Here is a 15,313-nt window from a genome sequence, read left to right on the forward strand (position 1 = left end):
ACACTGATTTATGTTGTTTTTCTGTTTAATATTAGTGTGTCCTGGTAAATGTGTGCTCGGAAACATGCAGATTACAGTATTTACAGAGCCGACCTTGAGGCACCCACTGATGGATAATCTGTTTACCTAAAAACAGGTAATGTATAAACATTGAAATATAATGAATTCACAAGAAAATAATATTTAATATTTGTGAAATTATAAACAATTATTATTAATAATGTACATATTAAATTACATATTATACATGTTCAGTTGTTCTGTTAAGTTATTTGAAGGATATGCATGGTAGATCAATTAGATTATCTTTCTCACTAGCTATAAGCAGCATGCTATATAAATGTTCCACTTAAAGGACAAGTTCGGTATTTTACACTTAAAGCCCTGTTTTAAGATTGTTTTTGGTGAAATAGAACGGTTTTGACTGAAATTTCGACACATGCGGCTGCCCTGAGAATTTTCGGATGTTTGTGTTCATCTCACACCTCTACAATGTGTTTAATGGTGCACTGGAACAATCCTTTCTAAAATGCATTAAACTTTTGTTTACAAAGACATGAAACTCACAGAGTGGTCAGGGGTGTTCACTGATATGCTCACACAAAAATCGCTGCAAAAGATGCTTTCCAACAGCTGTTTTAGGATTCGTTGTTAACTTGTTGACCTATTTTTCCAAACGCCTCACACCCGTACATTCTTCCGCTTAGAGCTGGAATAATAGACACTCCAGCCCAGGTGGTGGCGCTAATCCGCCATTGCCAATTGCAAGAATAGAAACAAAGTTCCCGGCGCGGAGTAATACCGTACCTCACAGCACAACTAATACAAGTCAATAGAGTTGGCAAAAACTACGATAAAACCTGTTGGAATGCGTATTTTGCAGCGATTTTTGTGTGAGCATACCAGTGAACACCCCTGACCACTCGGTGAGTTTCACGTCTTTGTAAATGAAAGTTTAATGCATTTTAGGAAGGATTGTTCCAGTGCACCATTAAACCCATTGTAAAGGTAGGAGCTGAAACACAAACACCCAAAAATTCTCGGGGCAGCCGCATATGTCGAAATTTCAGTCAAAACCGTTCTATTTCATCATAAACAATCTGAACAGTTTTCTTTTATAGGGTAAAGCCCATAAATGGCAAAAACTGATTGGCACAGGTAGTTTTTTGCTCTTAAACCAGATTTTAATGTCTTTTTTGCCGTTTCGTATGTGCGTATGTCTCCACCTGTGATAGATAAACTTCACAAATAAAAGTAAATTAAAACGCTTGAAACATGTTAGTGTAATAAGCTGATTTTTATAATATCATAATAAGATAATTGTCCTCTTATTATGTGCATGTAAACATACTCAATGTCTTTGTTTATCCTTTGTCTCAAGTCACACTGAGTGTGAAAAGTAATTTGTCCAGTGCTGTCGTGAAATCTAATGATAACTGCAATTCCTTCCCAACAAACATTTGGTGTTGAAAAGACGTCCGTTCGACACGTCCCGTCCGCGTTGAAAAATATATCCAAAATGAAAGTTGAGCCGACGTCTTTGACGTCATCTGGCCGTGAATTACACGTCTTTTCTGCACGTCCCTGGACGTATAAATGCGCCGTCTTCTGGATGTTTAAATGCGTTCCTGCATAGTTTAAATATATGTTTTATGCCCCCATATAGCAAACATTTGGACGTTTTATGACCATTGAAAAGACGTCCCTTCGTTACGTCCCACCACGGTTGAAAAATATCCTAAATTAAAGTTGAGCGGACGTCTTTGACGTCATCTGGCCGTGAATTACACGTCTTTTCTGCCCGTCCCTGGACGTCTAAATGTGCCGTCTTCTGGATGTTTAAATGTGTTGCTGCATAGTTTAAATGTATGTTTAAACATGCATATAAAATGAATATACACCCATTTGTAACATGGTGAAAGGCAATCAATTGTATTGAGGTTTAACACATATTAACAAACATATTTACAAAGGTTCAAAATCGGTTCAAAATTGGTACAGTCAGACCTGAACGCCATAAAACGTTTTAATCACGTGTACTTCACAAACACATTAAACAATACATTATTTGTGGACATAAGCAAAAAAGAAGCATGTTCTGATTTAGCCCTTTATATTTTTTTAACCATTTAACTATAATAACAATTTCAAAACACTTTCTATAAAGGGATAGTTCACACAAAAATTAATATTTAGTAATTTATTCCCTCTCATGTTTCAAACCTGTATACCTTTCTTAGTTCTGCTGAACACAAAGATATTTGAAATAATGTTTTTAACAAAGCAGATCTCACAACCCATTACTACAATTGTAAAAAAAAAATTATTGACAGTTAAAGGGTTGTGAAGTTACAAATATTCTTCAATCTTTGTGTTCAGCAGAAAATATAAAGGTATACAGGTTTGAAACATGTGGATAAGAAAATTATAACAATTTTCATTTTTTGGTGAACTCTCTCTTTAACACATTACAGCTGTTTGGCTTTTGTATCCACCACCCCCAGCTCTTCCTGGACCGTTCTTGAGGTGGATCTGCCATAGCTGCATCTATTTACGAGTCTGTGGCTTTTGGGCTCCACCTCTTCACAGCATCTGAAGGAAGAGAAGAATGTTTCTATCTAAATAAATACAATTAAAAATTTTGAGGTAAATGACATGCACTTACTTTCAAAATCTTTATGGTCTACAGCTAAAATTATAATATATATATATATATATATACATATATATATATATATATATATATATATATATATATATATATATAAATTGTATAAAATATGTTCTGCTTTAAATAAGTGTTAGATCAGTTTTGGGGGAAACAGCATTTGTCCCCTCCCTCTTCAATACCACTGTAATGCCCTTGAGAAAACCCTTAACTAGGTGTGTAACTGTCAAAAAATGAACAGGATATTTCTGCTAAAGACAGGTGAGCTGTGATGTCCCCTGAATAGATAAAGCACAGCAATAAAAAATACATCAATATACAAGAACAGGTTTTGTTTAGATGAACATTTCCCCAAATTACCTTGAATAACATAATACAAAGGTGTGCTTTTAAAAGACTTCTTTTCCAGATGTCCACCACCCCTCATATTGAACTTTGCCATAAGACAATTAGACATCATTCTGTGAAAATAATGTAAGATTATTTCACCTTACAAATAACCTAAAAGGTCAATAAATCACAATTAACAGTAATGAGCAATTGTATACAATGTTCAAACATACACTATGTGTTAACACTTCACAACTTCACTTGTTTCATCTACCATGCAACAAGTGCTATGAACTATATCCTCATCCATAAGTTTTGGTGACAAGTAATGGCTTACACTGAAATTATGTTTTGATTTCTTGTTTTCAGTATGGCTGTTTAAGTCACTACGAACATTAAAACTTCTGACAAGTGATGTGTGACAGATTAAATCCTGAATTGAAGTAATATAAATAGCTGGGTTTATTATGGTGGTAATCAATATATATACCTGTTCATAACGTTGTTCACGCAGTCTCTGACAGATTATCCACCAGCTCAGACAGTTGCTGGACCTAAATGTGAAAACAATGGAAATAATGTTATAGAAAGATAGGTGGAAATATATAAGTTCTCACTTTCAGTGGGATGCTCTCTGGGATTGGGGTCCCCTCTGGTACTGGGGCATCTTTTGGTACTGGGGCGTCATCCAGAATTTGGGATTGTAGACAATACTATATAGCAGTGGCGGTTTTAGACAAATTTCACTAGGGGGGCCAAGGAGGGGCCAGTGTTTTACCAGAAGGGCACATAAAAAATGGCAAGAAATTATATTTAAAGATTATAGGGGTGGTTACAGGAATTAGTTTAAGATAGGACTAGGCCTTAGTTTAATTAGGAAATATAACTAGTTTTAACATACATTATACATTACTTGTGTGCATTTTGAAGCAAAACAAAGCTGTATTTTAAGATATGGCATTGCCAGTTGTTTTCAGTTTGGACAGCTCTTACATTTATTTTAGTCTAGGACTAGTCCCTTTCCGGGAAACTACCCCGTAAACTTTATTTTACTTTACAATCATATACTTTTTTATTTAATACAAGAGTGATTGCAGGTGCAAAAGGGGAGCTGGGCTCTTTTATAAAGCCCCCCAACCGAAAAGCATGCAAGCCTACTCAATAAACTTTATGAAATGCAAACTTTTATAAAGACAAACGTTTGTTTTAGTTTACATATAAACACACATTGCTAGACAGTTAGGGACCACAATCTAATCAACATTTAAACCAATTTTATCCAATTTTATGCACGTATATGTAAGAGCATAATTACAGCGCTTTTTACAATGTGTAAACTTTAAAAAGTTAGCGATGTTGGTTTTGCCGGTTGTTGATGAGTAACAGCTGTAAATGATCACAACACGCAGCCACGTCACAGGAGAACAATTGAACAGTGTGTCCCAATGTGAAGTGAGCTAGAGTCCTTACCAGTGCCCAAACCTGCATACACATTCTCAACATCGGGAGGTTGGGAACGAATTGAGACACTGGTCGAGCAGCACCCACAGGCGGCTACAGTGGTTGGGTGAGCCGCTCTAATTTGCCCGTATAGAACGTTGCGTCGCATTAGTTCTGCTTTTGGCGCTCGAGTTTAAAATCAAACTAAATTCATACTTTTTTATTTGGTCAGCACGGGGTGGCCACAGGGGTGGCCAGGGACATGTCTACAGAGGCACGGGCCACCCTTGGCCTCCGTGTAGAACCGCCACTGCTATATAGACATTAAAAACAAAAGATGTGAAAAATGATAAGTTATTTAAGGTAAGAAAGGACACATTTATGAATGAATAACACCATAACTGTACGATTACAAAAATCCTCTTTAGGTGTATGACAATACACAAGAAAACAATACTATGCCTCTTTCAGTTGTCTGTAAGATGGCTGTTCATTATGTGACCCTACGAAACAAATGACACCTTGCATGTAATTTCATCAAGTACAATAAACATACACATGCACAATGTATTTTAAAAAATACATAGTAGTGTAAAATATTAAAATAAATCACTTTTTATATCAAAGTTTTTGGATATTATGTTGACATTCAGGCAAAACCCTGACTCATGGAATACATTTTTACCTAAAAATGAGAATGACATTATAAAGGCAAAAGTGTATGCACTTAGGAGGCAAGCAATGTGTTTGTATAGTGTGGGAATGCACCAAAAAAAATAAAAAAAATAAATAAAAAAGCATCAGTAGCACGTACGTCTCATAGTGTCACAGCTTATTCTAGGCCTAGGGTATAGATCAATCACACCATTGTGATACCGATGTTTACTGTCATGAAGTGTGCCTGTGTAAACAAAATACACCAAAAGAATTTATATACATTTTTGAGTTTCATATCAAAATATATAAGTCATTTTTGAAAGAATCATGCTTTTTCATAGTATTAAGCAAAGAAGTTAAAAACTTACAACTTAATGTAGGGTAGACAAAGTCAGGCACGCCTCATCTAAGTGTGGTGGACACAAAACTTGATCTTTAGCACAAACAAGGACATATGACATATTAGAACATTAACAAATGTGTCATATGTTTAAGCCATATCTACAAAAATTCATATCTACAGTTTTCCATACCTTTTTTTATTGTTTGTAAAATGCACATCTTTATTTGGTTTGTGTTGATCTTCAACTGTAAATAAAACGAAATTGTAATTTATTATATTAACTCCACAAAAACAACTCCAATTTGTTAATGTATTTTCAAACTGAGGCATTTACCTGACTTGGGTTTTGGGTGGTTATATTTTGGACGGTCTGTGTAGGACACAGTGCCTTTCACAGCTTGTTTATTTTTATTTGGATGAGGTTCTGCTTTTCCTTTGTACAAAACAAAAGCAAAGGAAGTTAATCAAACAAAAACTTCTGCTAAACTTTTAATGCAAAACAGTATTTAATATTTTGCATGTGCAATGTTTAGGCAATCAAATCATTGTAATTCCATTAATGCCAAATAACTTTTATTTTTCAGATAATTTACTTTCTGAAAGAGACTTTCAAGAGGCTACATTAATACGTTACAGTAATAACTTTGACTGTATCCCTAAGTTCAAAGTACGTTAGCTTTTAGCCTTCTAGCTAATTTTTGCCATACTCAGTGTGGACAATTCTGGCAACGTTTATTTCGGAGCCTTCGTGTCAAAGAAGTAAAACTTAAGCACGTTAATCAAATAATACACAATGTACTTACCCCACAGTAGATTTTGAATGATATATAGACAAAACTCCCTCGTAATCGCTCCTCGTGTTTGAATGAACTTCCGGAAGAACGCGTGACGTGACCACTATCTCGCGAGATAATCTGTCCTATCACGGGATTTTGTAATATCCCCAGATTTATCACTATATTTCTTAATATAATAAGAATATACATATATATATAATAAATACATCCAACTCAGACCTAAATGGTGACCGGATATGTATCTGTTTTAAATTTATATGCATAATAAAACAGGTTGAAATAATGACTAAAATGCAGTGTGGGTTTGCAATCACACTGGGCACTTTGTGATTATAATTTATTTAAACAAGATAAAGTTAATATATTTACTTTGTATACAAATTGTGTATTTCATAAAGATTATTATGTTTTTTTTCCTAGTCTAGGCGTGTAAAAGACGTCAGTGGACGTCTATTCACAACCTCTTAAAACCAACTTTTTGCACTTAAATTATTGCAGTATTAACCAAGGTGTAAGCACAGCATTTGCATTTCACAATGACTTTATAGAAGGTTTATGATTTTTTATAGAGGGTCATGGTGGACTACAAATGCACGTGTACGTCACCTAGTGACGTCCTCTTACAACCGATTCACAACAGGGTATAAATATTGAAGCACGCGTAGTAAAAGTCAAAGTAACAACATGCAACCCCATAGAACTATAGACATGTACAAATGTATCTGAATGCATTTTTATGAAATGTTCTGTGTTAGATATTTTCACCGATTTATGCCGTCATACCGCGACTATTTTTGGCCAGGGACACGACGTTGCGGTCGGACCAATGTTTGCTGGGTTCAGTCTAACATGATGGTTGAATTACACACAGATAAACTCCCACTTTATAGACCACAAGATTTGAGTTCAGGCAGATTAAGATAGTTGATTGAGTTTAGTTGTAATTGTTTGGCTGTTGGCTCATATTATTATTGATTTTGACAATTTCCTTACAGCCCTTGTCTGTCAAAATAATGCAACCTCTGGTTGTAAAGCAAGTTTTAAACTGATCTTCTTCATTCTGTCACTAGCCCACCACAATCCATGTTTACCAGCTGTGAAAGTGCAGGCCAAAAATCTTCCTTCACCTGTGGGCCTCTTCCCACATGTAGATAAGGTAATGAATTATTTGATTACGAACACTGTTTCTGTCACTGGGGCAAAATAACTGCCCTAGAGAACATGAAGAATAGCCAAAACTGTGGTATTGCGCTAGCCCTAAAAATTTGAGAATCTTGATGTTTCTAACACATGGTACAACCGCTTAGTAGGCATGGGCCAGTATAAGATTCTGGCGGTATGATTACCTTTAGCAAAAATACCATGGTTTTACAGTGTTGCGGTATTCCCATTGCTACACTATTTTTTTTATTTTTAAATGACAGGTAAAAATAAAGCCTTTAAATTATATTATATATAATATTTTCGAAATGTATATTACATGTAAACATCAAATCAATCACATGACTTAATGATTTAATGAATTTTGTATAAATACAGTTCATACCTTGGAGGCGGTTTCACAGACCATTTTTGTGGTTTTGTAACCTTGACTGTTTAAAACCTCGGTGTAGCTTAAAACTGGTAACCAGCCCATGCCTACTGCGTAGTATCTATTATTAAGGTGGTTGACAGGTCTGTTTGCATGTTACTCCATTGGTAATAATTTATTGTTTATAGTCCAATATTGATTGTGAGAATTATTTAAATTTCCTTAAAAATGTTCTAACATCTTTTCCTTTCTTTTCTTAATGCAGCACTTCAGGAGAAACCTGCCTGTGATCTGCTAAGATGCACAGATTCAACTCTGGCCCATTGTCATCCCAACACCTCATCTGTCATCAGTTTCATTTAGTGTCGGTCTATTGCAAAGGTTCTTATAAACTTTAAATGAGACTTTGTGTTAAGCAGGGGTTTCCAAACTTTTCATTCCACAACATATTAAGCCCAGGATACACAGCAGGATTTTTGCAATCCAATAAGACCTTATCACACTGTGTGACAAGGATTGTTTAAACTTCAGCAGTAGACTGTCGATGAAGACACCTATTGCATCTGAGGCTGCGACATCCGTCATCAGCATGCGCTAGTGGTAAACAAATACAGGTATGCAGGTCGTAGAAGCAAACACGTTGTTGATGTGAGTTGATCATGCTGAACTACTTACACTGTCATAAAACTATCGTATGTGTCTTTGGTCCCAGGACTGGGAAAACAGACGTCTTTAAACCTCTCACAATGTATGAGATAGGACCACCAATTAAGAACCACGATCACAGAAATCTTCACGATTGTTTCACGATTGGTAATCTTTCATCTGGGACAGCCAAAAATCGTGCCATGTATTATGGGCTTTAGACAGGTGTAATCATCCACAGTTTAAAAACCCTGAGTATGAGAAAGAGTATGTTGTATTGTAATTAAAGTCACATCTAAGTGTTATGGAACAGTTTGTCATTATATTCACAGTATTACATGGTTCTTTCAGCAGTTACTACGTTACAGTGCTCTTAAATTGTCCTGATCAGCTTTGGGTCTTGTGAAGTAATGTAATGAGAATGTGATCAGTAGCTTTGCAGTATTTTTGTTACACTGTGGCTGTAATCATATTAACACATAGGTTAAACATTTTATTCAAATTTGGTAAACAGACTAGTCAATATAATTCATGCTGTGATGCTGGATTAAACCTGGTCAAATGATTGTGCATTGTGTTTTCAATTTTTTTATGAGGTTTCTTAATCTATATAAACATTCTCAATATCACCTTTGGTTTGCTCAGAGTTTGTTCAGATGATTTTTAAAACTAAATGTTGTGAAAATGCAAGGTGTGTTACACAATTTCAATGGATGGCGTGGGGTCAAAAACTATCAAAAGTTTCAACCTTAGATATATAACTGTTGACAAACACACTTAATGTGAGTCACACCCAGTAATTATAATATCCAGGAATTGCAGTAAGCAGGGTCACCTAAAGACAATCAGCTTGTTGGCAATTGTTTTATTTAATTAAATGTATAACTTTTTTCATTTCAGACTGATAAAACAGTCAGAGGGGCAGTGGCTGTTGGCAATGATGTTCCTGTGTGTTTTGTATTTGTTAATATTTTGTAGTCAGAAAGAGTATGAGATCACCTTTTCTTGTACATGGTGCTTTATCTACGGTAAGTGCCTTTTTAACGTTTTGGACTAAACGCAAAATGTCTATATTGTTTTTTTATTATACGTGATATGGGCTTTTATTAATTATATTTAATTATATTTTTGCTTCAAAATTAATGTCAACACTTAAAAACCTGTTGACTATATTTTTAAAACAATTAAACAAGACATTTATTTAAAAAATGAAATGAGTTGGAGGTCTTTGCTGATTCGTCTGCGTTTGATTGGATTCAAGACCAAACAGAGATGCATTGCAGGCAGGTAGGATTTAGAATTTTTTAAGATCTTAAATGCGTCTTGTAGAGATATGGAAGACGTATTATTCAAAGACGATCGTCAGCAGATGTAAAGATCTTTACAAGACGTATCTGAGACGTACGTGTGCTATCTGGGTCAGCCTGGATTCATGAAGATTTTAACAGAGGTGGAAAGATTATTCAAAAACTAGTAAAAGTACAGGTAACTAAATAAATAATTACTAGTAAAAGATTTACTTGCGTGAAAGTAAAAAGTATGCAACGAAAAAATACTCAAGTAGCCAGTTACTTGTTACTCTTGGAAAAACAACACACACACACACACACACACACACACACACACACACACACACACACACACACACACACACACACACACACACACACACACACACAGTATATACAGTGACCTCCATAAGTATCAGAACAGTAAAGACAAGATTTTTCTGTTTGCTGTAGAGCCCAGAAATTGATAGGATGAATATCAGTATGTCAGAAGTACAGAATGTCACATTTTATTAACATTTGTTTATGTTTCAACACATACATGCTTATGAAGGTATATTTGGTGCAAAACAACGGCACACCTGTGACAGTAAAATTTGTATTTGTAGAGATTATCCACAAATGTGTATCAGTAAATTTGAAGTCACAGATGAAGAGTTGCAAACTTGTAGATTTTTTTCTTTCCCTCAAATACAACACAACAGTTACACATTCACAAATCCTTCAGTGCAGCTGCACAAATCCCATTTTACAAATCACAGATTAAGAAACTCACAAGCTCACGTTTTTTGCTACAATTGCTGCAGTAAATATGGTGCATAACCTACTTGAACACCTGCATCAAAATATGTGAAGTCACACACAAATTTTGTACATTCGCAAATCAGTTTGTGAATCTGTGCGATGAGAGTTGCATGTGTGTACAATTGTTTTTTTCACAAATATTTTTAAATTTTTTAAATATTTTCTAGCACAAACACAAGTACATAAATACAACTGCTTGAATCTGCTGCTACGAGTTTCAAACACTCTTTTTCGTGTGCTCTCTGTTTTGCACCAAATATCTCGAGATAAATGGTGCGAAAGTGATTTGTATACCTGTAGGCTATGGCGAGCACTGTTCAGCACTGCCCACCAGGTGGCGCCCGACACTCACTGAAGCAGAGTTTATTAATTACCACCAATCTTTCAGCAAGGTAAATCAAGGTATTATTTTCACCAAGTGGAGAAAAATACAAATGGGAGTGCTAATTATACACAGATGAAGGTAATTACATACAATATTCCAATGATTCATTAGTAAACAAAATATAAGTTCCTTAAATCTCAAACCATCAATATAAGTAGATTAAAAAATACAAGCAGCAAATACACACATAGGCCTACATATAAATAAGATACCAAATGATGTAAGTCCCATTCATTTTTAATATCATAATACCTATAAAAACAACCCAAATCAAAATCTTCTTTTAAACCATGTGTGCCCAATGTTCACATTTACTATACCTAAAAGGCCTCCTGTCTAAGTAAAAATTGGTCCAACTCACCTCACCTTCTAGATGAAAATACAGTGTCAATTCCTATCTGGACACCCATCTGGCTCAGCTGCAGTAATGTTTCTTGTCCTATCACCGTGACAGTCACTGCGGTTTCATATTTCTCATCATTAAACTGCTGTATGATAGCCAGCTTTTGACTAACCCTAAACCGAAGTGACAATGGTAAGAAAATAGGACAAAACAGTTGAGTAACCAATCTGTGAGAATGCCACAGAAAAGAAAGTCTGTAGGCCACGGAAATATGCGGGGATCAGTGAGAATGCCACGGAAAAATTAGCAAAAAATTCTGTGACTATGCCACAGAAATTCGTGAGATCAGGTTAAACAAAATTGAATGCCCCCCTTAATTCTTGAAGAGATCTTTTACTGTATATTGATTAGATTCACTGTATTGTACTTGTCTGCTGCCTTGAACTTGAAAACGCGACACATCATGTGTGCGGCACAACGCTTCATCCACAGGTAGAGTCTAAATGAGCCCATGTTCGGCTTGGCTTAAACTGACAAATTCACATTATTTGTGAATTTAGCTGTTTTAGTGAGTATCATAGTAAACTACTGATTATGTCTTAATATGTCTTCCGAATGTAAACATTTTATTACATTCTGTCTTAAAGCCTAATAAACATTACCTGTTGAAGTCATTAAAGTTACTTAACACTAGCACTACCGGAATTCTATAACTACTAGAACTGCCAATAGCCAGTGTTCGAATTATGTCAAAGCTTATGGGGGGTCCCCTAGCTAAGCCCCACCCCCGGCTAAGCTCCACCCCCCTCATTATAGGGTCGCTGTGATTTCACAACGTAAGATGTTATCGTCCTTGTCAACAATCATCTGATCCTGGTTTTAATCAAAGAAACCCCAAATTACCCTTAACTCAAACTCTAAAAAAATGTTTACCCCTCAAATTAGTGTGAAACACTGGCAAGGGCAGAACTTTTAAACAGAATAGGGGTGAAATAGGGTGGACTCATTCTTAAATTACATAATTTCACTATATAGTAGTGGTTAAATTGATGATTACATTGCGTTTTTTGAGTCATAGATCGAATAATTTTCGGAAATTATGAGCATATAAAAATAGAAAAGAACAAAGTTACAAATAAAGCAAGATCTTATAGTATTTAGGTACATAAATAGAATCAAATGAATAATAACACTGTTTTCTTCACTGTATAAATTAAATATAATTAATCTTTTTAAAGATACATAATTTTAAAGATAGTTATCATGCCACCAGGTTCAAGGTTGCTGTCCCCAGCACTCACAGCAGCCCCACTCGCGTAATTTGCGGGTGGTATACGTCCCCACCGCTTTATGACCAAGTTGATTGTGCCCCAACTTCCGATCACGAAGTAATTCTTGCGTTCATAATCATAATTAGGGTCCATATTCATTTAAAACGCATGGACAACGCATGACGCGCCGCCGCCTTCTGCTTTTCAAAGCGGTCGCCTGTGAACACGAGTTTTGTTTTAGACGCGTCTATATTTGAGTGCACTTGCCGCACGTTTAGATTTAAAATAAACTTGAGCGCAACTTGATTCGAACGGCCTCTAAAAGGTAAACGTCGTATTTTTATATCTACCGGTAAGTTATATATGTAACAATGATTAATCTATTAATAGTTATTCTTCATCTATTTCATGCAAAACTCTAGGGGAAAAAATATAGGGGAAAACATTTGTTCCCTTTCAGCAGTTTTTGAATAAGATTAATTGAATAATATTAAAATACCTTATGGTAGGGCTGCACGATTATGGCAAAATCATAACTGTTTTAGACTATTTGCATTGAATTGGAAATTATATTTTTGGAAAATATATTAATTGCAAGGCTGCAAAGAATAGTGCACTGAGGATTTAATTATATTATTTTAATATAGTCAGTGGTGAACTAAAGTGGGCCGGTCTAAGATATGAAACTCCAGGGCTGAAAATGAGTCCCACTTCGGCCATGCAACATTTTTCAAAGGTTTAAAAAAACACATGCAAAAGATACTTTCTACAAATTATTTATTTCTGAAAGATGCGTAGTTGAGCGATAGGCTAAGTATTAAAGAGACTATCATTTATTATCATTTAAGCGTGATTTCTTCTGCTTTCCCAATAAAATATTTTGTGTGACTGGGTTGACCAGCCGTCAGTCTGAGTGAATAGCTTTGCCACTGTTATGAAATAATTGTTTGAGAAGATTTTTTAAAAAACCCTTAAACCTAAAGATTACTAAAGATTCTTACCGCAACTGAGATAAAAAATACTCCACACGCAGATAGAGACATTAACTCGTCTGTCAATTCCTCCAGAAAACAGCATGAGGCGCACTTGCGAGTTTCTATATTTCAGACAGAAGTCATTTGAATTATTTTATTGCGAAATTGGGACAAATAACGGACAGTATCGCTTTGTGACACGCAAAATGAGGATTTTAAATTTATGTAGTATTTTAATTTTAATAAAAACCAGGGGACCCCCCTAATTTATATTTTTGTGCTTTATGGGGGGTCCCTTAAGGCTTATAGGAGGTCCGGGACCCCCCCAGACCCCCTTCAATTCGAACACTGCCAATAGCGGTCATTTTGACTGTTCATACCAGACAGCAGTGCATGTCATTTTTGTCATGTTATATTTACTTCAAAGCTTCTATGGTCATGTTTTATGAAAAATGTGGGGTAATTTAAGCATACATAATATAATATTTTCGTGATATTATTGTGTAAGAGCGACTAGACCTCCCACAAAAGTGCATGCCGCAATTTGCTTTCCGCAATTTGCATCCGGCAAGCTGGAAATCAAAGTTTTTCATCGCAGTTAAAATGTTGTTTTTGAAAGTCTAAATGTCAACAAATATAAAATAAAGCAGAATATTTCGTTAGATAAAAACATATTGTGAGTTTTGGAAATGATTACATCTGTCTTTATTCAATACATTTTGACTTTTGGAGTTTACAATGCTTTAGCATTATCGGAAATAATTGACGACACATGAATCGGAAACAATTTTATGCAGCCTCTAATGAAATCTAGAATGAATAAATAGTTCTGTTATATTAGGACAGATAATAAACATTTTGACCGAACTGTCAAGAGACCAAGAGACATCGCTCTCTGCTCCTCCATCAGACTCTGCATCATCAATGTTCTCAAGCAAGGATAAAACCTCAGTGACAGTCATTTTCTTTCTTGTTGCCATTTTGACGGTAAAACTAAGTTTTAGCTTAGCAAAAGCATACAAAACTGCCAGAGAAAGGTTGCTAGGCAACAGCTACGCACATCTTTAACGATGGGAAATAGCGCTGAGGAGATAAAACGCCTGTAATATGTGCGGTCAAATTGACCGCTATGGCCATTAGAGGTAGAAATACTCAGAACTCGTTTGTGTTTTGTAATTTTAATAAAATAACAATGTTAAAATAAAATTTACATTAATTTAAGAAAAGTCATGGAACTGTAGTTATATGGGTTTTATTTCAACAAAGTTATTACATTGCAAATCTTTAAAACGGTCAAAATGACTGCCTTGGTAGTTCTAGTGTTAAATAACAAAAGAAGAGAAAATCACTCACTGGTCCTGACTGTAACTTTGTAAAAAAATAATAATAATCCATATTTACTTTAAAATAAATACCTTTTTTTGCCAACAATCCTTAATGTTGAGCCCTGCTCTTTGAAGTAAGTTGGTTTATTATTGGTTTATTATGCAAGTTCAGCCTTGCATTATGTTTGTATCTTACAGTTAGTATAATGCATGTAATGAATTCAGGGCAAGAAGAATATTTATCTAATATGGGGTAATGTGAAGTATTATAATAATTACATATCGTTTTCTTTCATGGGATATGGACCCCTTAAAAAAGCCTTGGACACCCCATTTATAAAATTCTAGTTCTGCCACTGGATTATTGATGTTGTATTTCAGCATATTAATAAGTGTGTGCATATTGTGAATGAATTTAATAAACCAATTATTGATAGCCTTTAGTTAATTCACTAAAATTATCCTATATTCAGTTAGCCTATGTTTACTTTACTGATACAGCAGTGTGCCC

The 15,313-nt window shown here is 35.1% G+C and overlaps 2 long non-coding RNA genes across 5 annotated transcripts in view; one reads left to right on the plus strand and one right to left on the minus strand.

Annotated features, from left to right (window-relative positions):
- LOC135751901 (uncharacterized) overlaps positions 1-6,328 on the minus strand; it is a 27,442-nt gene extending 21,114 nt beyond the window's left edge. The window contains exons 1-7 of one of the 4 annotated variants that reach the window (XR_012337006.1): positions 6,242-6,328; positions 5,773-5,871; positions 5,629-5,683; positions 4,901-4,941; positions 3,489-3,711; positions 3,029-3,129; positions 2,567-2,592 (exon numbers count right to left, since the gene is read on the minus strand). This is a non-coding gene — a long non-coding RNA (uncharacterized lncRNA). Of the gene's footprint in view, positions 1-2,566; positions 2,593-2,790; positions 3,130-3,488; positions 3,712-4,900; positions 4,942-5,628; positions 5,684-5,772; positions 5,872-6,241 lie in introns of those variants that run through there. The other 3 variants (XR_012337008.1, XR_012337007.1, XR_012337005.1) reach the window with 3 other exon arrangements.
- LOC135751902 (uncharacterized) overlaps positions 1-9,040 on the plus strand; it is a 9,944-nt gene extending 904 nt beyond the window's left edge. Inside the window, exons 2-4 of the long non-coding RNA XR_010533058.2 lie at positions 36-136; positions 7,306-7,391; positions 8,032-9,040. This is a non-coding gene — a long non-coding RNA (uncharacterized lncRNA). The remainder of the gene's footprint in view (positions 1-35; positions 137-7,305; positions 7,392-8,031) is intronic.
- Positions 9,041-15,313: the final 6,273 nt, after the last annotated feature.

This window comes from Paramisgurnus dabryanus, chromosome 7 (genome assembly GCF_030506205.2).
Source record: "Paramisgurnus dabryanus chromosome 7, PD_genome_1.1, whole genome shotgun sequence".
NCBI lineage: Eukaryota > Metazoa > Chordata > Actinopteri > Cypriniformes > Cobitidae > Paramisgurnus > Paramisgurnus dabryanus.